The sequence below is a fragment of the Ambystoma mexicanum genome, chromosome 9 (assembly GCF_040938575.1).
Source record: "Ambystoma mexicanum isolate Mex_15411 chromosome 9, UKY_AmexF1_1, whole genome shotgun sequence".
NCBI classification, from domain to species: Eukaryota; Metazoa; Chordata; class Amphibia; order Caudata; family Ambystomatidae; genus Ambystoma; species Ambystoma mexicanum.
Window position 1 is genome coordinate 61,247,045 of NC_090931.1, and position 24,263 is coordinate 61,271,307.

A 24,263-nucleotide genomic window follows, 5' to 3' on the forward strand; every position below is an offset into this window, starting at 1 on the left:
TCTTTGAGTCACTCGAGGACAAGAGCTTCAAAGAAAGACCAGTTTATAAACCTGGTGACCCAAGGAACACATTTTAAAATAAGATGCCAGAAAGATATCACCTTTGCAAAGAGTAGGTTTCATCTCATGAACGATGTTTAAAATATCACTATCTGATATTCAAGGAGAAGGATGTGAAGAACCCTGTGTATCAGCCAAGAAGGGGAGAGATGTCTCAGTTCCTCTGCTCATTAAAATCTGTACTCGCTCTGTAATAAGAGAGTTTGATGTTGAGATATTTTCTGTATAAAACCATCATGGATTTATTTACACTAATTATTGTCGATGACAACATGCGGTTCAGCCGGTGTCCCTTTTAGTTCATGCAGAATAGAGAACAATTCTCTTGAGCTTGATTTGGGGGATTTAATACGTTCATTCAGTTTGGTCTTCTTAGCTGTAAAAATAGCGTCCTTAAAGCTTTTTACAGCAGCCTTATAGACCCTAAGAGTAGAGTCAGAGGGAGGTTTCCGCCAGCTGGGTTCGACCCTACGTTCAACTTTCCAGGCTGATAAAACTTTGGGTATGAACCAATTCGTTTTTTTTGTTGTTTTCCTCTCAGAAGTAGAGCAGAGTGGCGCCAGTGTATCATTAGTAATAGTTCTAAAATGACTAATATGGGGCTATCTATAGTAAGAGGGCATGGAAGAGGGAGATCAAAAGAAAGAAAGGAATTATCCGACCAGATACAACCTTGCACCACTATGGGCAAGATAGCCTGGTTTTTGGTCATGATCCAATCCAGGGTATTCCCCCCACTATGCGTAGTGATTTTTACATGTTGTTGATAACCGACCTTTCAACAATTGTAATCCGAATTTAAATATGATGGTTATGACTCACTGCAATTGCAAAGTGTGATTGATCTGAGTAGGCACCCTCCTATAAACCGTTCCATACCATTGTCCATGGAAGGTAGTTACTACAGATGATCTAGCAATAGTAGGCCAAGTGGAAGACCGGCATCGTCCCACCTCCAACACATTGTTTAAATCTACAGAAATGTTATACTACACTATGACTCGTGAAACAAACCAAAGGGGGTAGTAATGCTGCCTAATAAGGATACCCAGCGTGAAACACATGAAGGATGACAAAAAAAAAATATGATGTGCAGTCATAATGTCGAAAAAAGAATAATCGAATTGCAAACATGTCTAAACAATAATGTCGAGAAAAAAAATTTCGATTTGTTTTTTATTAATTTACATGTTTTTTTGGGTTCCGGGGGTAAAAAAAATGGGTAAAACAAAAAAAAGGGGGGGGGAACCCCCCCATTTCGAACAAAAAGCAACCACAAAAAAATTTCACATTTTTTTTACAACTTTTTGTTTTAGACATTATGACTTTTGATATTATTTCATTCGACTTTATGACTATAAACCAAAAAATATATAGTAGGGGGACAAGGCAATATTAAGCCAAGGACGAAAGAAGGTGAAATGAAAAAAACAAGGACGCCTCTCGCGGTAGAAGAAACGGTTGGAAAAGCCGTAGAAAACTTGGAGCCAGAGGGTGGGTAAATGGAAGGATATTGGCAACCATGCTCAGGGATATTCCAAATATTCAGCAGAAGGGGGTTATTTGAGAATATTTGTCTATTTCATCAATTGATCTACTATACATGCCCAGCATTTAAGGGACCTGTAGAGAGACCAAATGGTGGCTTTTTAAAATATCTATAGAAAACTCTTGGAGCATTAAGAAACTTGAGCATACTACGGCTACTACATTGGGTGGTATAGTTAACCATAAGAATTGTTACTTTCAGGGAATTATGTTCATAAATGTCTATGATCCTCCCAACCCGACATCACATTCTAAAAACATGAACAGTTAGGACGCTTATAAAGGAAGCTCGAGAACCTGTCCCAGTTGGTGACTTTAATGCCAAAATAACACCATCCAGTACAGCATTTTCTTCCGATATGGGTTCTAGCCCCGTTTGGAAGTCAAAATACAACGAAAAAGGAGTATCATGGGCCAATATGCTATATCAATGTGGTTATAGCATGCTAAATAGGTGATGTGCCATATTAGATATAGAAAGACTTACGAAAGAAAATGTGTGGCGTAGTGTCAGTTAATCATGGATTAAATAGAATGAAGCGGACTCCACCTTAAATTGAATAAAGCACATAATTGCCTCTGTAGAATTGAAGCAGTTCATTAAGATAGCAGATGATAACATGTATAAACAGGATGTTGATCTTTATGTTAATATTTGGCACTATTCTTACATGACCAAGTGCATATAAATAGGGAGCATAAAAGTCTTGGTTCATCGAGTTTCAGGAAGTATGGGGAGGGGTAAGCATTGAGAAGACATGAAGATACAGCGGGAGAAAGTCTTTAAGGCACGATATAAACATTATTGTTGCTAAATTTGAACAACCGGCTTCAATGATAACCTAGTAGAGGCCACGCAGAAAAAGGAAGACCAAAAATGGCTGCGCGGTCATTTCAAAGATAAAGAAAGAGTTTGGATGTCAACAGCCCATTCTGTCGGGAATGAGCCCAGATTGTTCTGGGGTATTAAGGCAGAGAAAAATACGGTGCTAATAAATGGTGCATCCAATGGAAATTGGACTCATTATATAGAAAGTACTTTGGGTACAACAGTGGAGGACCCTTCACCAGTAGGGATAAAGAAAGAAAGATGTAAATCAGAAAAGAGTTATTGAAGATAATAAAGAAATTAAAAAGTCTTTTCTTGGGCAGTTGGCTGTGGGTGGAGGCTCTTAATATAATTCTGATATATAACAAAGGTCGGTGGGCTAGTCGAGCTAACTATCGATTATTTGCCATGCTGGATATTCCACCCAAAATAGCCCAGAGGGCTTTTAGACGAGTCTATGACCTGGTGTGAAACTAATAAGAATCTCTTGCAATCAAATGGGATTTAGGGAAGGATCAAGTACCTTACATTACCTGTTAGCTATGACCACGTTAGTGGAGTGTTCTTGGACTAAACGCAAATTACCCATTTATGCGGCATACATTGACTTCAGTGCGGCATTCAACACCATACTGAGAGAGCGTCTTTGCCAAAAGATTTCCACATGGAAGATCCTAAAACGCCCGACGGTTATTCACCTCCACGCCAATACGCAGGTCAGAGTTAGATTGGATGGAATGCGTTGGGTTGTGAATGGATACCTACTGGTAAAGGTGTAAAACAAGGGTGTATATTGGCACCCACCCTTTTTAATCTGTACCCAGCCAACCTACAAACAGTTTTAGATCCCCCTCCAACTGCCCAAGACTAACTCCATCAAGTTCAGTGATAACATTAGAGCATGGCTTGGTTACGCCGATGACTTGCTTCTACTTAATTATACACCAAAGGGATTGTGGGTGAATTGAAGGAGCTTGTGGAATATTCTGTTCTCAAAATAAACACTGACTAAACCCAAATAATGGCTTTTATGCCTACTCATGAAAAGAAAGAGCTATGGTTGGACCATAAATCAGAAGAAGGTGGAGAGTGTAAAATGGTATAAATATTTGGGGTAATAGTGGATGACCAGTTAAAAAAAAATGACTGCTCCTTGGGAATCTCTCAGTTTTAAGGCCATACAGCAGACTGGGGCATTAGATAAATATGTGGGTAATATGTGGGTACCCATGGTGGTCATTCACTACAGACCCTTCTAACTATCTATTGGGTGAACATTCGACAATCTATCTTGTCTGGGGCTTAAATTTGGGCCTGGAAGTACAAAACTGACATGGATATCCTCGAAGGGAAAATGTTGAAATCCTTATTAAGACTTCCTAGATCAAGGACTACGGATTACATACATTTGGAATGTAACCTTCCGGGCATAGACGCTACTATGTTTAAATGATTGATGCTGAATTGAAAATTCTATGGGCTGAATAAAAGCGTGCTATTTTCTCGGTTAGTTCAAATGTATATTAATATCAAAACGGACACTGAAATGCTGTTTGGGTAGGGCTTGAGCCATAGCAGAACAGTGGACTCCTATTACCAGTCAACACGTATAAATGCATGGTTAAAACAGCGGTAGCTGAATTTGATAGGGAGCGAGCTACGGTTGAAGTTGCATCCAAAGTCAATAGTAGCCTGTTTGAGTATATGCAGGAGCAGGGATGCAGATTGGGTTATATGTGTGCCTACTGTGAAGGCATCATGAAGCAAGACACAGACACCAGACTTAAAGTTCAAAATAAAATAATCAAATGTCAGGATGGTTGAAGGCCTAACTTGCCCTATGCTAAGGTGGTATTTCCCTACCTGAATGAAACTAAGGAAAGTCGGAGTCATAGAGTTGAACTTAAAGGTCTGTGTGTCCAAAACCTATCCTTGCCCTCACAACTAAAGCGAAACTATGTCTAGGGATGTCAATAATAAAATAAATAGTTTTCTACTCAAAGTTCCGAGCTTCTTCCAGCTCACAGCTCTCTTTCAGCTCCCCTTCCCCAAGTGTAAAATAGTTCCATAAAAATCTCAAGGACATCTTTCTCAGGTTCAAGGCGATACAGTTCCAAGCAATCCTCCGGGTTCCCTTACCCAAGCTCCAAGACACATAGTTCAAACCAAAAATGGTCTTGAGGGTCCGTTCTCAAGACAACACATGTAGTTCAAGTCTCAGGGTTCCCTTCCTCAAGGCTTAACTTCACCACGACACGGTCCTTGGTTTTTAGAATTCAAGTGCCACTGTTCTGTCCGACCGAACGTTCCACCTGTCACAGATCACACAACCAAGATCCCTGGGCTCCTCAGCCCACACAGGTTCTCTTGTACTGGCTCCTGTGCACCAAGTCTCCTTCAATGCGTTCCTCTTTAATCGGCCTATAGGCGTAATGTGCCGATTTACAATCCTATGGCTTCTCTTTGTCAGCCTCATGGCTCTGCCATCACGTGCCACACACACCTCTTGCCAGTCTTTTGCCTTGCCGCACTGCGTTCACTCCTAAAAGTTCACTTTGAGGATATTTTGTTCGCACCCCACCTTCTTCTCACTGTCCCACTTGCGCTCTTTTCCATAATTTTTTTCATATCGGCACCTTGGCTGTTCTCTTTGTTTGCTTGGCCCATAATGTTTTATTCCACTCCCCATTTAATATGCTTAACTTCAGGGTTTCAATTAATTCAGCGTTCAATATGCATTCATGCAGTTTCATTTTTAAGTTTCCATTCAGTTCGGTGATATTCAATATGCTTTTCTTTTGTTCAAGTTTAAGTTTCCAACAATCGGAGACTTTCAAAAAAGGATTTCTCTCCGAGACACGCAACCACTCTTCACGCCCCCCATTTACTCCCCCTTCCTGGTGCTCTCTTCCAATGAGAGGAGTGTGTCTGTGAACACACCCCCTCTCGTCCCCACCCCCCTGCAACAGGCCAGCGACATAGATGTAGGACTACCGTTTTATTTGTATTAACTTTAGTCCTACTTCTATGTCTATGGCCTGTCCCCTTTTTTTTTATATGGTCACCCTAAGTAAAGGGAAACAAAGCTCCCCTGACCCAGGCATGACAGAGAAGTCACTACTACACTGAAGGGGCAAGATCACAAGATGGAATACTGATGAGACAACGCAGTTCTATCCAATCCTAGATACAATTCATAGATTAGGTCAGCCAAGAGAGACCACCCGACACATTCAACAAGGAACAGGGGAGCCAACCTCACCTTTAACTACATAAGAAACAATGCAAGAGGGACACATTTCTATGTAAACCACAACCTTTTGAACTAGCCCCAAGTGTAGATCGTGGATCGAGATGGACAGAGTGGCTAGAGGAGTTCCAGGGTTTATTGAATGCAGACGACATGATGCACGTTTCCATACACTTGGCTGCCATGGGACGCCATAAAGACAATACAGCCTGCAGAAAAGGCGTCATATGAAGCCTTGACGGCAGCGATAAATAGCAGACTCGTAACAGACTATGAACGCTTTACGTTTAATCAATGCAGCCAACGACCACAAGAATCAATGGACGAGTATGCCCTATGCCTCCAAAAACAGATACGCCACTGCCAGTGTGACCAATCCTCCGATGAAGAGGCCATCCGGCTGAGAATAATTGATGGTTGTACCTTCTCCATCTTTCGCAAGCACCTTCTGAAAAAGTCGCTACACCAGGCAGAATACTAGACCTGGCGAGGATATAGAAGACGGTTGACAACCAAGTGGCATTCATCGAAGCACCGAAGGCTGCGGGAGTGCCAGTGGCAGCCGTTCTTTCTGTATCTATGAAGCAGTTTCTCTGTATATTCCAGGACTGTTAGCCACTTCCTGTCACTATTACAGAATATGTCCATAGCAAACGTTGTATTTGACAGAGTTTGCCCTGAAGAAGGACCACTGTAAAGGTCTGAAATGCATTGGCGTTACACAAACTCTGCGTCTTCACAAAGAATGATTTATAATTAGACTACCCGATTACCTAAAAACTCTTTCCTGCTTTCTGGATTGATCAACATCACAAATTTGAAATGATCAAATAAGCATTTTCAGTAGTGTCCACTACAGTTATTGGCGACCCCAGGTCTGATGAAAGTCTTTCATCAAACACTATTTTTCTTAGCCATGGCCATCAGGCCATGGGACCCTATTCAGAAGGTACGGATATGTGGTTTGGAGGAGCTAGAAAGTCTGGTCTCGCCACAGCTTCAAAGTATTCCTGCTGCTTTAATCAGGAACCACAGAGAGCTCTGTTAACCAGAGGGACCCTTGTATCCACAACAGACAGAAAGATGGGTGGGACTTAGTATCACATGTTTTCACCACTTTACCTTTTCTGTTATGACCTCATGCATACAAGAGATTGTTGGTGGGCACCCAGGATTGGTTCACTGAGGAAGGATTAGCCTCCACCAATCACTTTGGTACATTTGGCTTTAAAAGGAGGGCCAAGCTCCTCTTTTGGGCAGATCTGAAGACTTTGCAAGGATTAAGAAAGAAAATCTCAGCATTGGACCCTGGCTGAAGGTACAGTCTGCCTTACATCTTCCACCAGTGAAGGAAGGCCAGGACCTCCAAGACGGACGCAAAATCACTCCCCTAAACAACAGGGAACAGAGGGAGATACTGAATCCTGTGGACCCTCCAGCAGCCTCAAAACCAGTAGCCAGCCAGCATACTTTGTGCCCTGCTAGGCTCTGCAGCAATATTCCTAGGTAGGAAGTGCCAGAAACTCTCTGAACCTGAAACCAAAGACAAGGCAGCTGCCTGCAACACACTCCTCAGCTTTGGGTCATCCACCTTAAAGGATATGAGCTTTTGAGCCAGTCGAGCCCCTTGAGCTGCAACTACCTGCACCGCTGACCGTTACGCTGCAGTCGCTAAAGCCATTCGAGACACCTAGACCAGTGCTTGAGAACTGCCGACCAGCACTGATACAGCGATTCCGGACCCCAAGCCATCATGTAGGCCTGCCTAGAGCCCTTCGTCCAGCCTCACTTGCCAAACTAGTTGCCACACGATACCCACAGCTTTCTCACATCTTGAACTTTGTTGCAAAAGCTGCAAAGCGCCCTGAAACCGAGTCGACCCTGTCGAGCACCAAGAACATCTCCAGCACAAGGTACACCGTGGTTCTTCTCTGAAGGCCCCTGGTGACATTTTACAACCCATTGCTCCCTTTGTGCTGAAAACAAGTAGAATTGAAGTATTGCGATTATTTACTATACGGACTACCCTCCTGTCAGTATCTAGAGTGCATCCCTTTTCCTTCTTTAAAACTGTCTGTCCTGTGCATTGCTTTACAGGGTGGGTTGTATTTCATAGTGTGCTAGAACTGTCTGTTGTGATAATAGAGTAGATATTTGTATAAAACCTTGACTGGATAGTCCCTTTTATCATTGGGTAATAATTGTATTTTTGTTGTGTTGCAACTAACCAACGATCCACGACCTTGCAGAGATAAGCCTGCCGTTCCATCTACGTTACCAAAATTGGACAAGGAAGTGTATAATTTGCTTGTGTTTCAAATCTGTTCAGATCCCTTTTGGTGTACTAGAGTTGTGGGGCTGATTGATGGTTTAGAAACCGATATTCATCCCTGGACCCCTGGTGTCCCAGGCATTGATTCGTCACACTGCTTTTGAGAGTGCACAATTCCCTTCAGTCTTAGAGAGGACATTTCTACACCTGTCTTTAGAAAGAAACTAAAGTCATTCCTGTTTAGTTAGAATGTTAATTTCCATCAATGCATTGGTCTATATATGCTGAGATCAGCCTTGTTTGGCCTCCTCTGGCCTGGCGGACACTTTCTTCCTTCTGTTATGTGTGTGTGTGTGTGTGTTTGGTGCCCTTAAGCCTCCGGGTCAGTGGTGCGCAATATAAATCAATTAAGTAAAGTAAAGAGGGAGCATCACCTAGGTCCCAACATTGAATCATGATTGTCAGGATGAACCGGGCAGTTAGGTTCCAGAATTAAGACCTCAATCAAGGCCATCACCAACTACCACTTCATCCTGAGTCAAGAGCGATCACCATGTTTGCCACGCATCAGTGCCTTTATCGATACAAGAGCTTACATTTCGGAATTTCATCAGCAGCTGAAATATTTTAAGATATCATAGAAAGGATTCTGCTTCCCATACCTCAATCACTTAACTACAGAGATTCTTGATTTCTGGTCACACCCAAGAGGAACATGATTGGGCTGTGCTAGAGCTATGCCAGGCATTGACGGAGACCGGGCTCACGCTAAATCCTCAATCAACAAGGAACAGCTAAACATTTTTGGACACATTTTCTCCAGCCAGGGGATGGTCCCTGATCCTAACAAACTATCCACCAACTGTCACCTAGGATCCTAGGAATGGCCGGTTATTGTTAGAGATACATTGCTCACTATACCTCATTGATTGCACCTCTCAGATCTGCTCAAGCAAGATGGACCGTTTCATTGGCCCAGGAATGTTAGATAGCTTTCACCAAAATAAAGAGAGCGTTGGCACATAACCTTGCATACTTTGATCCTCACAAAGAGACAGAAGTCATTGTTGATGCTAGCCTGGTAGGGTTGGAGCCATCTTGGCACAGATTGATCGCCAAAAGCCCAACTCTACAATTGTCATGGCGTATGCCAGCAGGGCTCGGTCAGCTGTAGAGCAGGCCTACTCACAAGCAGAAAAGGAGCGTCTAGCAGTGGTGTGGGCCTGTGAACACTGCCATAATGTCCTCATAGGGAAAGGGTTTACGATGATCACCGACCATCAGGCGCTCCTCTTGCTGTTTGGAATCCCATGTACCCGTATGCCCCCACGAATAGAAAGGTGGGGCATGCGACTGCAAGAGTAGGATTATGAAACCACCCACCGACCAGGGAAACATCAAAACCCAGCAGACTATATCTCTAGGAACCAGTTAGCTGTTCCCGGAAGTGAGGGGGCCAAAGAAGAGTACATCAACGACATGACTGCTCAGTCGCTTCCACCCACCCTACAGAAGAGCAGATTGTGGCAGCGTCTGCAGAAGACACCACGCTTCAAGCTACCATTGATCTAAGCACTGGGGTGGTTACAAGCACCGCCTCGCATCAGGTGCTGACATTCACATGGAAAAACTGCAATACATGGCCACTGTGCACAGGTAACTTGCAGTGGTTGTGTACCGACTCCTCATGCGTGGCACCCGCATAGTGATACCACTTAAATGATGCCAGAAAGTAATTGAGGTGGCTCATGAGGGTCACAGAGGGGTTGTCAATACAAAACAGTTGCTTTGCCAATACGCATGGTTTCCCTGCACAGATGAAGCAGTGAATGCATGCATTGGACAATGGGAGGCGTGACAGCTCACAGCAAGAGTAAATAACCCAGTGCCTTTGGTCATTACAGAGTTGTCCAAAACAATATGGTATTAAGTGGAAAGACTTTAATTGCTCGAAATTAAAAAAGACCAATTTAGAAAGACCGCTCGGAGACTGCTCTGTAGACCAGTGTAGACACGTAATAACATTACAGTAAAGCTTGCCAGGCCACATTTAGACATACCTAGACTGGTTGCACCAAAATGCCAGTTGAAGCAATAACACTCATAAAGAAGAGATGACTCTTTCACCACTGGAACATTCCCCTTTTCCCTTAAGAGCTCCCATGTGAACACACTCCTCAAAAAGCCGTCTGCCTTTCCTGACTGCCTCGCAAACTATCGCCCAATCTCCATCACCCCTTTCCTGGGCAAACTGTTGGAAAAAACTGGCCATCTTCCAGGTTACTCTCCACAATTAATCTGTTGCTTGTCTCCATGACCTTAAGTCTGGCTTCGGAGCTGCCAAAGGCATGGAAACTGTTCTCCTGAACACCCGTGAAGATCTGCTCTCTAACCTTGATTACAGCATTCCTTCTGTCCTCATCCTCCTCAATATTTCCTCTGCTTTTGACACGGTCGACCACGCCATCCTGATCAATCGACTCCATGAGAACCTGGGTATCACGTATCAGGCCTTGAGTGGCTGACCTCCTTCCTCTTGGTCTGCCCCTCCCAGGTGCAACTTGGTCCCTTACTCTCCGCCACATCTCTCTATACCTTTGGTGTTCCCCAGGGCTCCATCCTCTCACCCTGGTTTTTCAACCTCTTCTTGGCTCCTTTGGCCCATCTGATCTCTACATTCTCCTCTTATGCAGATGACACTTAGCTTTCCTTCAGGCTCCCCTCAGACTCCTCCCCTCTCCCTCTCATTCCTGATTGTCTATCCGCGATTCAGGATTGGCGCGCATCCATTGATCTCTCCCTTAATGCCAGTAAGATGGAGATCCTTCTCATTGGGACCCCTACCCCTGCTTTCCCTCTCGCACTCTGGCCACCGACCTTGGGCCCTCTTCCTTCGCCTTGGCGAGAGAAAAAACGTTGTTGTCATCTTTGACTCCACTCTCTCTTTCTCTCCTCACATCTAGGACATTGCCAAGAAGTCCCACTACCAGCTGCTGCTCGTCAAAGGGACGCTTCCCTCTCTCACTTTCCCCCAGAAGCTCACTGTCTCCAGAGCCCTGGTTCTCTCTAGGCTGGACTACTGCAACAGACTCTTTCTCAACCTGTCTTCCTCTACTCTCTGCCCTCTGCAACTAATCCAGAACGGGACTGCAAGACTTATCCTTGGCCTCAAGCCCAAGGACCATATCTCTCTAGCCCTGAAATCTCTCTACTGGCTCCCAGTTGCTGCAAGGATCAAGTTCAAGACCCTTAGCATTGTCCACAAAGCTTTCTGGGCCCAGGCCCACACTACTTCCAACGCTCTCTTCCAACATACCTTCCTTCTCAAGCCCTTCGCTCAGCTACCTCCAACTCTTTAAGGGTTAGATGCTTCCCCAGGTAGAGAGTGGGGGGGGGTAGATCTCTCTCCTATGCAGGTGCCTCCCCTCTTGAAAGGCCTCCCTGCCCCTCTCAAACTTGAGGCGGACCACCTGAAGATCTGGAAGCAGCTAAAACGTTCCTCTTCTCCTCCGCTTTCTCCCTCTCCCTCTCCCTCCCCTGCTGGCCTACCTGACCTACCTGTCTGCTGTACAGACTGGTTGCTGGGCTACCATTGCTGCCCTGTTTTTCTCCCCCTCTCCCTTGCACTTCCCCCCCTAACCTTCCCCCTGCACTTCTCGATCTCACACCTGCACAATCTGAATGACACAAGGCCTAGCAAGATCGTTTGTCTTGCCCTCCCTCTATCTTCCCTCCCATGTCTTGTCGCGCCTAGAAACACTTGTGTACAGATGCATTATAAATGACTTATATCATATCATTTTATCGCAGATGCCCAGAAAAAATATACAATGCCCCAGTAAGAAACGACTAATCTGGTAGCACCCAAATGCCAGTCTAGCCAGGTAATTACACTAAGAGGGACTGCTTTATCAGAACTGCCCAGTTATAAAGAAAAGTCATAACAAACTGAGGAATGACTAGACTGGCTGCACCAAATTGCCTCTCTAGCCACTAATACCACATATCAAGCCTGCTTAGCCTGGACATGGACAACCATTCTGATTTGTCGCACAATCCCGCCCCCCCTACAAACATCCCCTCGCACCGCTACCCCAACCTCCAAAATCAGCTCCTTGGCCCAGAATTATCTCCACGTCCCTCTTCTTTCTCCCAGTACTTGTGTATGAGGCTCCTTGACTCATGGGTAAGTAATGGGATGAGGAAGAATAGGGCTAGGAGTAATGAAGATTACCAATAAGTAATCAAGGCATGAAACACAAGTAGTGGTGCACCACCATTGAGTTGACTGGGATTCAGCACTCCCTCCCACCCCCCAAAATGTTGGACTATGTTGACTCGACCTGGCTGACCTTCAAATCACAATTTTTTAGGCAATTAAAATCATGTGGGTTTAGTACTTGCATGCCAGTGGAGTGATTGGAAGGGTAGAGAGGGAACAAGAGACCACTCAATTCTTTCAGCAGTCCATAAGTGGGAGCTTTCAACCTTAAAGGAGAGAGTCAACTGCTTGTAACGTTGAAGCTGCACTAGAAAAGTCTCATTAAAATGTGTAAAGAAATTAGATGTCCCACACAAATAGGTTTGCCCCTCCCCCGCCGCCCGTGAAGTTAGCGCCTCTCCCAACATTTGAAAGGTTAGACCCCCTGAAATGTAGGTTTTGTTGCACCCCTGAATGCAAGCATACACACCATTCACCATATAAACACATGCACACCCAGGCACCCACCCATACATTTAAGTGTGCACCCTTTCACCATACAGGCGCACACACACCCAGGCACCCACCCATACATTTAAGTGTGCACCCTTTCACCATGCACTCACACACGCACCCGTCATGGGGCTGAGGGGAGCCCTATTACTTCAAAAAGAAATAGTTTCTTTTTGATGTTACTTTGACTTCATAAAGAAATTATTTTCGTTAAGGATCGAACCATAACGGAAATAATTTCTTTATGAATGCAGAGTGACTTCAAAAAGATACTGGGCATCAATAGAAGTTTGGCGGTAGCCTTGCTGGTAAATACCGGCAGGCTGCCGCCAAACTTCTGAAAATGTCGCGCCCTCGAATGGGCAATTACCAGGTTATTACGCCCCTGCCGGACCCAGTAATTGCCCATTCGCGGGCGCCGGAACGGAATGCTCCCCATTCCCATTGAACCCCAGAGGGCTCAATGGGAATGGGGAGGTCGGATGCACTAAGCACCGTTTTAAACGGTGCCGGTGCATCCGACATGCTGAGCTCATGGGTGACACTATGTTCGCCAGGTCAGACCTGGTGGGCAGAAAGGCACCCGCAAGCACAACTCGTAGTTTGACAGTCCGGGAACTACGGTACTGGCAAGGTTACCGGTACCTTAGTTCCCGGACTGGCAAAATTATAATGAGGCCCATTGTTTCTTTTTGAAGTCATAGGGCTTCCCCACCCCATGACATGGAGGCCTCCAGACTAGGGTCTTCCATTGCATGGGGTGGGGTATCCCTCGTACTTCAAAAAGAAAGTTTCTTTTTGTAGTCACTCTGCCTTCATAAAGAAATTATTTCTGTTACAAAAATAATTTCTTTATGAATGAAAAGTGAAATCAAAAAAAAATATATATATTTTTCATTTTTTTTCTCTCCAAGTGGGGCCCTCTCCCAAGACATGTGCTGTTGGGGCCCCCCGCATCGCGGGGGCTGCAGGGGCCCTTGTTACGCCAGTGGCATGCGTGAGGGATTATAGGGGACTGTGTGCAGTTTGCTAATGGACTTGGTGCTAAGTTTCACTTGGGGATTGAGGTTCGCGGTAAGTCTGTTGCCTAATCTGGTGTTACGCTTTGTTATATCGGGGTTGGTGGCAGGTGTGTCTACTTGTAACTTGGATGCGGTAGGTGAGAGTATGGGTGTGCCATGATTAGGACTGGGTGGGGTGCCATGAGTATGATAGGGTGTGTGAGATCTTAGGCGGTGACACCTCGTCATGCCGGTGACAGGGAAGGAAAGGTTGTTAGCAGAGCTGGAGTGGAGGCACGTATGCTCCGTTATGAGGGAATTGGTCCTAGTTTTAGAGTCAAATGTGTGGCTGTTGAAGTTGGTGGTAGAAGAAAGGTTAATGCCAGGTGGGAATAGCGGTCTGGAAGGCAGAAAAGGTGTAGGGCAGGTGATAGGGTGGTGCTGGGGCAGGCAGGTTTGGACAGACCATTTTTGTAGGCTACATAGTAGGTACCGAGGCACGGTACGCTATCTTGGATGATGCAGTAGGGGGGCATGATGAAGGTGAACAGGATTTGCATGGTGTGTACATATTGCAGTCCAGTGGGCTGCAAGATAGGCACAGTGGGCTACAGAACAGGTACAGTGGGCTGCAAAGTAGGCACAGTGGACTACAAGATATGCACCGTGGGCTACAGAACAGGTCCAGTGGGCTACAGAACAGGTCCAGTGGGCTGCAATAAATGCACAGTGGGCTGCACAATAGGCAGAGTGGGCTAATACCGTGGTGACCTGAAGGTTTGGTACAATTTATGGTATGTAATGCGCATCGAGCAACACGTGGAAGGGGTGTATAGAGTCATATGTGTAAGGCAAGGGACCAGGATCATACATACATTGCAATAGAATTGGTGAGAGTACTGAGAATTGGTGGAGGGCATCACCGTAGTCATGTCAATTACTTACAGTATGACCAAGTTTGCGAGTAGGCATGGATGCATCCGACAGTCAAGGAAGCAAAAGGGTGAATTTTTGCATGGAGAGATATATGGGGGAGCCGCTCACCGTGGCGAACAGGGGCAAACAGAGCTGTGGCCTTATGATGGCCTTGGGGCAGTGTTGCCAACTCCTCAGTGAAGAAAGTAGCTATTGGCTCCCCTAGAAGTCGCCAGAAGTAGCTAGATGACGTCACTGCCTAATTTGCATAATTACCTCCTCTTTCCCCCTTCGATTTATGGCTTTTACTGTGGCCCCCCTCCCCTTTTAACACCTCCCTTAAGTTATCAGTGTGTTTTTGCATTACTCCCGTTACAAAACGGGCGAATGACCACACTTTTTTCAATTGGTTTGGAAACTTGCATAAATGAGCAAGTCTCCAAACCAATTGAAAAAAGTAGCTAGATTTCTCGCTAGCCACTTTTTGATGAAAAAGTCGCTAGGGGGGCGTACTTTCTCGCTAAATATAGCGAGAAAGTCGCTAGGTTGGCAACACTGCCTTGGGGTGGCCGCCGGCTCTTCCGCCTGCCGGCGGATGTTTGCACTTAAATAAAAGCAAACAGTCGTTGCCTAGCAACTGGAAGGACGCTCAGCCTTGCTTTCAGGCTGCATCGCGCCTGACATTTTGTTTTTTGCTGATGTCGGCGCGTGCGGTCCTGAGGGGCAAAGAGGGCTGGATACTGGCCGGATCTGCACTGGAGAGGCTGCAGGTTAGTGCCCATGCAGGGCAGGGGCAAGATTTCTCAGGATCTCGCGGTATGTTGGACGGAGCGCCACCGCGTCACAGGGGCCTGCAGGGCTGGCAGTGTGGATCCGCTGGTCCTGGTCTGGTCTTTCTGGGCTGCAGTGGGGGGGTTCCTGCCCTCACCACGCCGAATGGTCCGCCATTCAATGGCCAAGACTTCTGGCGGTTTGCCGATCTCTTAGGGTTCCACCAGCAGAAGATTACTCCACTATGGCCACAAGCCAATGGAATGGTAGAGAGATCCATGGCCAGTCGAGCGCACTGCCACAAAGCAGAATTAGATCAGATACCAATATCGCAAACCACGTGACTAGGCTGCCGAGTGACCCTGCAGGACGCGACAGGGGAGACGCCGCCATGAGAGCAAGGATGCCTGTAGGCGACGGTACTCCATTTCAAGGAGAGGCGCACTTCCATATTCTCCTTTCAGCACAGCACACACAAATGCTGGCATTTCCCAGATATTGGAGGCGCCCTCTTTGGCACGCGTAGAGCCCTCACGTTTCCCAGTTCCATGAGTAACAACACCGCCCACATTGTCCCGTTTTTATTGGAATTATGGGATATGTAGTCCCAAATCAAAAAATGGAAATTCCAAAACTATAAATTCCAAAATCCTGTACTATGTGGTTTTCTTACACAGGGGGCGGGAAAACGCGAGAGCTATGAATGCGTGGGAAGTCGCTGTGTGCAAGGGCCGGGTCAAGTGCCCACAAGTGCCACGTTTCCAAGCCTGGCTTCGGTAGCACAAACTAGCGCCTCCTAGGAGATAGAATCCTGGACAGTTTCACCCGAATCAGGGAGAGAGAACAATTACTTGTCAATTAATGAACGTCGTGGACTGGCAAAGCACCGTTCACAACCAGACACTGAGCTACCTAGCCCAATCACTGCTCACTGGACACTGAGCTACCTAGCCCAATCACTGCTCACTGGACACTGAGCTACTTAGCACAAGCACTGCTCACTAGACACTGAGCTACTTAGCTCAAGCACTGCTCACAAGACACTGAGCTACTTAGCCCAAGCATTACTCACACGACACTGAGCTACCTAACCCAAGCACCGCCCATAGGAAACGGAGCTACTTAGTCCAGGCACTGCTCACTAGACACTGAGCTACTTATCTCCTGCCGAGCTACTTAGCCCAAACACAGCTCACAAGACTCTACTGACAAGACACTGAGCGACTTAGTTCCCGCACTGCGCAGGAAACTGAGCTACTTAGCTCCCACACTGCATACAAGAGACTGAGTTATTTAGCTCCCACACTGCTGAGAAGACTGAGCTACTTAGCCCAAACACTGCTCGTACACCGAGCTATTTAGATGGCGCACTGCGCTACTACAGATACACAGAACTACAAGTACCAAAAATTTGGTGGCAAACCAGGGACTGGATGAGCTACTGACTATCCCCAACTCCCACCTGCCTCTCCCCACCCGGAACCTATTCGGCGCCAATGACACCCACTCGTCTTTATTCTGCACACGGCGCAGCCTTGGGGTCCCGAGTGGCCAGCTAGTGTTCGGCAGGGTACACTAAAACACGCCGATGGCACAGACCCCAGGGCACCCATTGACCAGGCAGAGAATATTCATCTATAAATAGTTACGCAAAGCAAGACTACAATTCCCAGGATGCACTAGTGCTACAGAAAGCTCCAGACTGGAGCCCCGGTGTCTGTCCCTGCTGCGCCACGGATTCTTTTCGTGGTACACCCAGCGCAGGAACTCAACTCGGGCTGCTCAAATGGCACATCTTGCGCAGCTGAATAGATAACGCACTGGCATTCCACTTACTGCAAAGTAGCTGTGTGGGTCAATGCACCCGCTGCGGAAATCTGCAGGGCGAATCTCGCAGATACAATAGCTCGGACTTTTAGACTAACAAGGGCGATAACGTAAGTGCGAAAGCCATATTACTACAAAATTACTTCAATGCGACTGCAGCGACTATATAAAAATAAGTAACTTTACATTTTAGTCAGTAAAAAAATGGGGATCCTACCTACTGAGCCGCTCCCTCCTCTGTGTCCCCAGACAGCGAACTTCACACGGTGGCAGCTCGAATTCCCCACAGGTCCTTACAGGGGTGGGGCCCTGGTAATACCGGTTCTCTAAGGGCTGAGCCTCTGCACCTCCCCTAGTCCTGGACACACCGCACAGTGCACCTGTGCAGTCTGGGCCCTACTCTACCCGAGGCAAGAGGACTCAGAGAGCACACGTAGGTTTCTAATACTAGGCATCGTTTCACGAGCGAATGCATTCTGGGAGATGTAGTCTTGGCCCTCTTCACTTGTAGAATTGCATGAAAAAAAATAAAACCTTTGTTGAATGAAAGCCCAGGACCGGGAACGTGGTTTTCCGGCTAACGTGGGGTCGTCGGCCATCCTCGCGTTCTCCCACAGTAGGGTAATGGAACTACCCCGCAGAGCTCTCCTGGTTTGACGACCATGCGCGAGTAGGCCATCCAGTCCTGTTTTTGGTTGGAATTCGGACATTTAAAACCAGAAAGAAAAACTACAAGTCCCAGAATCCAAAGGAGGAAAAGAACTGGACGGCAGGCCTTCTTGCCATGACCACGAGAGATCTGCACTGCCGCCGGGGGTCTGCATTACCAGGCATGGTGTGCAGACAGGCTTCACAGTGCAAGTATAGCATTTTGAGACGCTTTACCCTGAAATTGTGTTTTTGGGGGTTATGGAAGAACCAAAGCAAAACAATATTTGTGTTTGCACACTGAGAGAAGTTGTTATCGTTTGTTTGGAGGTGGCTGGAATTCCGGAAGGAGATGGTTTTGAAGGTGACGAACGGGTGAGCGAAGAAAATGGAGGAGGCCCCCCGATAACCGGGGCAGGGGCCTTCCTCCTTCCGCTCTCTCGTCCCTCCCCCCACAGGGGCAGGGGAGAGGGCGGCAAGGTGAACAGAGGAAAGGGCGCCAAAAGCCCACAAAAGCCCGCGAAGGGTAACAAAGGAAGAAGGAGGAGCTTGGGCTACATAAGCGGCGGGCGCCCGGCACAGGAACACTTGCAGCTCTTCCAGCAGCCGGGCGCCCGCCAAAATCGGAGGATTTCGTTTTAAGAAGGATGTCGTTTTGGGTTCCTGCTCTCATTGCTCACCCCTGTTCGCGTTGCTGTGTGGCGGTCACTGCAGCTGAAGGCCTTTCCAGCGTTCGCGTGGGAGATCCTAGATGTCATGGTGGTCCAATGGATGATTTTGTGCGCCGGCTGCAGTCACGAGAGGAGCTCGGGTGTCGCGGATAGAGAGGGAGAGAAGGTACATACAGGTGGGGAGAGCTGAATGCTCCGTTGGTTTGAGGACGGGGTGGATAATCATAGTGCGGCTGGCTCCGTAATTACATAGAAGGGGTTTTTCAGTAACGGGTGGTCTGGTCGCCGGAGCAAGTAAGCGGGCTCATTTGAGGTGGGAGTGTTATGGGCCATGTAGAAATTGTACATGATGCAGCAAGCGTAACGTAGAAAGAGCGGGGTTTATGGAGGTGTGTAAAGGCTAATGTGTAAGGAATAAATACGGTCCCGAGTCCCCCTATATGTCTAAACGCGAGTCGGGTTCAGACAGCGAATTTTAGCCAGTCTCGGTGGCACGGGCAGTAAAAGCACGTGGATCGAACCTGGAAGGTTGGTGGGTCAAACTCCCCCTCAGATGAAAAAACTGAGAATATAACCATGTGTGTTAAGGGGAGGGTGGTAGACAGCCCGGTCTCATGTTTTGGTTGAAGCCAAGCGAAGGAATTGAGAGGATATATAACAGTATAAAGGTAAAGGTTTGTCAGAATAGCTCGACCGCAATAACCACTTAAAGTGGGATAGACATTTAACAATATGGTGGTAGGCACCCTAGAAATAGCAATGGGCAGCGAGAGGAAGGTTGTTATGTATGGCTTCAGGCGCTTTTAGGAATCAGTATATATGGTAGTAAGGACCGGTCCCAGGCAGCAGGGTTTTTTAGAATCAGACTAGGGGGCGTGCCTTTTCCCACACGACATGGTGATACTCGGAGCCCCCTATATGCAGTCGCCAGGTGCGGGGAATGCCGGTGCCTATTGCAGCGAACTGCTACGTACTCAAACAGGTCAAAGACCGGCAGGGCGGGGGTAGAGTCGGCTCAGCCGACACTGTAGGGGTTTCTGGAGTTGGTATGGCCGAGTGGGCTAAGGAGCCGCGGTCACGTCACTCACCACAACAGGCGGAGGTCGGCCCCTCACACCCGACGTCTTTTGAAGAAAGTGCGTTTCTTGCTTTTCGGCGTCGGGGCGGCATGGGACAGTGTAACTGATAGCGCAGGGGCAACGTGCTCACCGTGGAAGACGCGGAGCAACACAGGTTCAGGCGCTAGATTCGTGCTTGAAAACAGCTGGCATTAAGCACGTTAGAAGTAACAGTACAGTTACAATAGTATGCAGTGCTCTAAGCCTTTGACCTAAACTTACTGCGTCGCTCGCAGAAAAATAATGAATAGCACTTCATTGCGTACAGTGGTACAACACGACAGAAATGTCGGTAGCAAGCTCTTTTGATAAAAGGAAGGTGGTACCTGTTCAAGGGTATGAAACCGTGTGCTGTGGCGCCTGAGATTATTATGATTAACGGCTTGTGTAATAGCCCGTGAGCTAAGGTTTTTTCAGACTACAATCAACTTGTGGGGCTTGCATTAGTAGAGGACATGGGGGTGGGCATCATTGTGGCGTTTGGTGCGGTGTGGAATTGTGGAAGAGTGCTGCGAGTTGTTTTAATTTGTACAGGGGCGTGTAGGGTGTCAGTATGTACCGCACTGCCGCCTGCCAGCGATATTTGCAGCTGTGCACTCGGGGCTAATGGTGCAGGGGTTTACTATGGCAGTGGGTGGTACGACATGCAGGACAGGGGTCTTCCAAGCACAACAAAGGAGGGCAGTTTCATATGCCTTACATGGACCCCATGGCAACACCATTTCAAAAGTGGTCTATATCGGGGATGGGGTTTTAGAAGCAACTCTTTTCCTAGATGCGAAGAGCTGAACGTACAGCTGGTACGCAATTATCCGGCCAATATGTCCTCCAGCATTAAGGAAATTACCGTTTTACCGTCAGTTGAGATGGGTGAGCAGGGCAGTGGGCTTGCATGTGTCATCAAGGGAATATTCCATGTTTACAGCCAGGTTTCAACTTGTCCTATGTGTCACTTTTATTTTGGCCAGGCTGAGCGACCCTCTAGCAGCGAGGTGATGGTGTGCGACCAGGGAAAGTATGGAAGGCTACAGCCGGGGGATTAACATGTGTAATTTCGGCGGCGGCAATACCACTAGACAGTGACTGTTTTTAAACCGCATCACTTTCCCGTGCAACTGCACATGCGTAGGGATAAAGGAATTGTACGCACTAAAATCAAGCATTATGGGCGATGTCTTGTGTGGAGAAAACTGTTGGGCAAATCCTTCAATTGTTTCAGAAGCGGATGTTACCAGTTAGCAACGGCGAGTTTATTGGAGGAACAGCCTTAGTGCACAATAGCGCGTAGAGGCAGGCCCGTGTGAAGGGGAAACAGGAACCAGGGTGCCGCGAGCGGCTAGTGTGCCACCTATTAAAAATGTCAGGCTTCCCCTGGTGCAGGAGGGTTGGCATCCGTGGCTGGGAGTATCACAATCAGTTTAGGGGTTACATTTGTGAACAGAAGGTGTTCACAATTACGATCACCTACATTACTGTCATGGGACATTAACCAGCATGGTGGCTAGACGATGTCTTTCACCACGTTTGGAACGGATGCGCATAGCAGGTTTCCTAAAGATGGGATTAATGTGGCCATGGGGGAGTTAGGACCGTAAAGACCGCAGGTCAGTAGGTTTCACGTCGCGGTTGAGGGTCTGGCGAAGGGGTTAATCATGGCCTTCTCAAGGGAGTCACGCGCGAGCAGGGCCGTTGCACAGGGATAGGTGGGCTAATTACGGGCACCTGCAAGCAGTAATTGTGGTACAAATTGCGCGGGGGCGGCGGGTGAATGAGGGCTGGCCTTGCGATGCTCAGGGAGAGCCGGCTGCATTGCAAGTTGCGGTACGGAGTCACGTTCTTTCGCGGGAGGCCAGCAGCAAGCAGAGCTGCATGACAGGAGGGAGCCCTCACTTTGACATCTGGGCTGAACCTGGGGACACAGGTTCGAGTCCCGGCAGGGCCAAACTCAGCTGTTCAGGCAGCGCACAGATACCTGAGGGTTCATAACGCTATATAAATGCAGAAGTAGTTTCATCCCGCTTGGGAGCAGGACGACACTAACCAGACCGGAGTCCAGCACCTGGTCCGCCCGGAGAAAATGCTGGCCATTAAGCATATTGTATGATGTTAGCAGAGAGGCGGCTCCGCGTCAGGGACTTCTTGTGGGCCTCAGGGTTGAGATGTTAATGTGTTCACAATGGTTTGTATTTGAAATGAAGATGCGTGCCGATTAACATGACCCGATCAGGTACGGCTTAGGCAGCCTTTACAATGGACTAGGAGACAGGTATTGCAGTTAGGAGGAAGGTATCGGGTGTGTATTAACTGGCTGAAGTCTGTGACAGGATTATCAAGGGAGGAACCATTGGCAAGGTACAGGCACGAACAGTTTCGAGTTTTGATATTAGGGACTTTTGGTGGCATATGATCTGGCAGTAGGGCCAGGGGTACATGCATATCTTATGTTCGGTTCCCAAAGTCATTCAACCTACCAGAGCCTTCAGACCATACCGATGGGTTTTAAGGCGCTATATAAATGCAAAATAACATATCATAACATAATATGTCAGATACATAGTCTCCAGAACAGACAAGAGCGACCGTGGGAGTACACGGTACGGCAGCCAGGTTGCTTGATGCTAGGGGCCTGTGGGTCGAATTAAAAATGCTCAAGGGAAACGCAAGGGGGGAGCGTTCTTGGGTCGGGAAAAATGTTATCGCAAAATTTATATGGCTAAAAGTGGGGCGCTAAGAGTAAGCGAATTGGTGCCAGCCAACAAGAAGGGGTAAAGGTTTGAGTTTCCTGAGGAGCTGTGACATAGGGGTACAAGGAGAGCGGGTATACATGTTGTGGAGGAGATCCAAGATGGATCAAACAGGGAAAGGCAGAAGCAGCATGTTAGGGGGTACCCGGGACAGCCCGGTTTGTCCAGTAGGATGCGTAAGCGCGTATTTGAGGCCGAGGATTCGCACGGGGTAGGAGGAGCCTGTTCTGGTGCATAGCGATGGGTCAGCTTCAAGCCTTTTTCATTTTAAATAGGTAATGGACATGGCACTGGTGGAAGCAGGGTTCTCGATGAGGGTCTACGGGACACATTCTTTCGGGTTAGGGGCAGCCAGGTCAGCAGCAGGGATGGGCCTGGGAGCAGAAGCAATCAAGCAGATTGGGGGCTGGAAGTCCGGTTGTTTTAAGCGATAGGTCAGGCCCGGCAAAATGTGAGATTAACGATTCCTCCCCCCCCCTCCTATCTCCCCTCAGTAGCATCGACGAAAGGAAGGCGACGGTCCGCCTGGGAGGTTGGCCTTTCATTTGTGACAAGCCAAGCAAGAGGAGTTGACCGCCGGGGAATACCGCGTGCAATGGCATGGAGTGCCAGGTATGGAGTGGACACAGCTGCGAGGGCACGTGCACAGACTCCTGAGGGAACATCGGAGGCCCGATGTTCTGGTGGTGCACCTCGGTGGCAATGACTTGGCTGGTCTGGTGAGGGGGATCTTGCTCAGGGAAATGATGTCTTCATTTCAGGAGTTATCGGCGGAAATGGGGGAGACCGAAATCGTGTGGTCGGAAATCATCTCGAGGCACGAATGGAGGGCCGCTGAGAGTCAGGCGGCCGTGGGGAATTCAAGAAGGAAGTTGAATTGGGCCATGGTTAAGTTTTGCAAAGGGAGAGGCTTTCAGCATATCAGACATGGTTTGATCAACCTGAAAAACAGGGAGTACTACTTGAAAGACGGAGTGCATTTGTCGGAGCAAGGAATGAGTTGTTTTTTCTGGAATATCTGCACAAAATTACTGGAGTGATAAGCCCGGAAAGGGGGGAGCCACGGTGGGCGGTAACCCACCTTTGGCGTGGCGGGTTGTGGCAACCTAGGATAAGACAAAGACTCCCAATGAGCCATTGCTAAACCGGAAGGGGCTTCGCCCATTCTAGACAGCGCCTCCTGGGAGCCTAAACGGCGGGGGTGTCTGGCGGTAGCAATTGGGGCTCAACTTCCCCCAAACAAACGGCGCTGCCCCAGGCCGCAAAGACCTGCAGGGGCAGGCAGTTTCTCAGGCTCGAAGGCCTTGGGGGAGTTGTGCCTGCAATTCAACATGGAGGTAAAGGAGGAAGCAGGACGAGGAGCAGTCGCCACACCTTTTGGATCTAATTTTTAATACCTGTTTGCAGTGGTTATGTATATGTAAAAATAAATCTGCGGCCTTGTTATGCCAAAACAAGAGAAATGTCTCATGAAGCACCTTACTGGAGGGGAAAGGAAAGGGGCTTGCAAAATGAGAAATGGTTGATACAAATGGCATGGTAATGGACAAATGCCCAGGTTATGAAAAAAGTGGGCCACTTATGTGATCATAAGTTGGAGGAAATACTTGATCCATTTATGACGTACATGGTCAATTATCCTTAACTATCGCAATGCTGTCCCGAATCAACAAAACATCCGTGAACACACGTCGAGTAAACGAGTGTGTTATGGTCGCTGGAAAAACAACACAACCCACAGAGTTGTGCATTACGGTTTCTAAAGCAACTATAACTTGGCAGCTGCCTGTGACGTCTCAGGATGTGTTCACTCACATGCGCAATGCCCTCCTGAAAAAAAATATTGGGCTTTGTTTGGTTTTGGTGCTCGAATAACCAGCCTGGGGTACTTCCTT

At 47.6% G+C, this 24,263-nt stretch overlaps 1 protein-coding gene across 5 annotated transcripts in view; it reads right to left on the reverse strand.

The window, feature by feature from the left end:
• Positions 1-24,263, reverse strand: part of TMEM45B (transmembrane protein 45B) — a 251,561-nt gene that overhangs the window by 103,963 nt on the left and 123,335 nt on the right. Inside the window, exon 1 of one of the 5 annotated variants that reach the window (XM_069614150.1) lies at positions 17,405-17,608. The exons of 3 other annotated variants lie outside the window; for them this stretch is intronic. The gene's annotated coding sequence lies outside the window, so the exon portion shown is untranslated. Of the gene's footprint in view, positions 1-17,196; positions 17,609-24,263 lie in introns of those variants that run through there. One more of the 5 variants, XM_069614152.1, reaches the window with a different exon arrangement.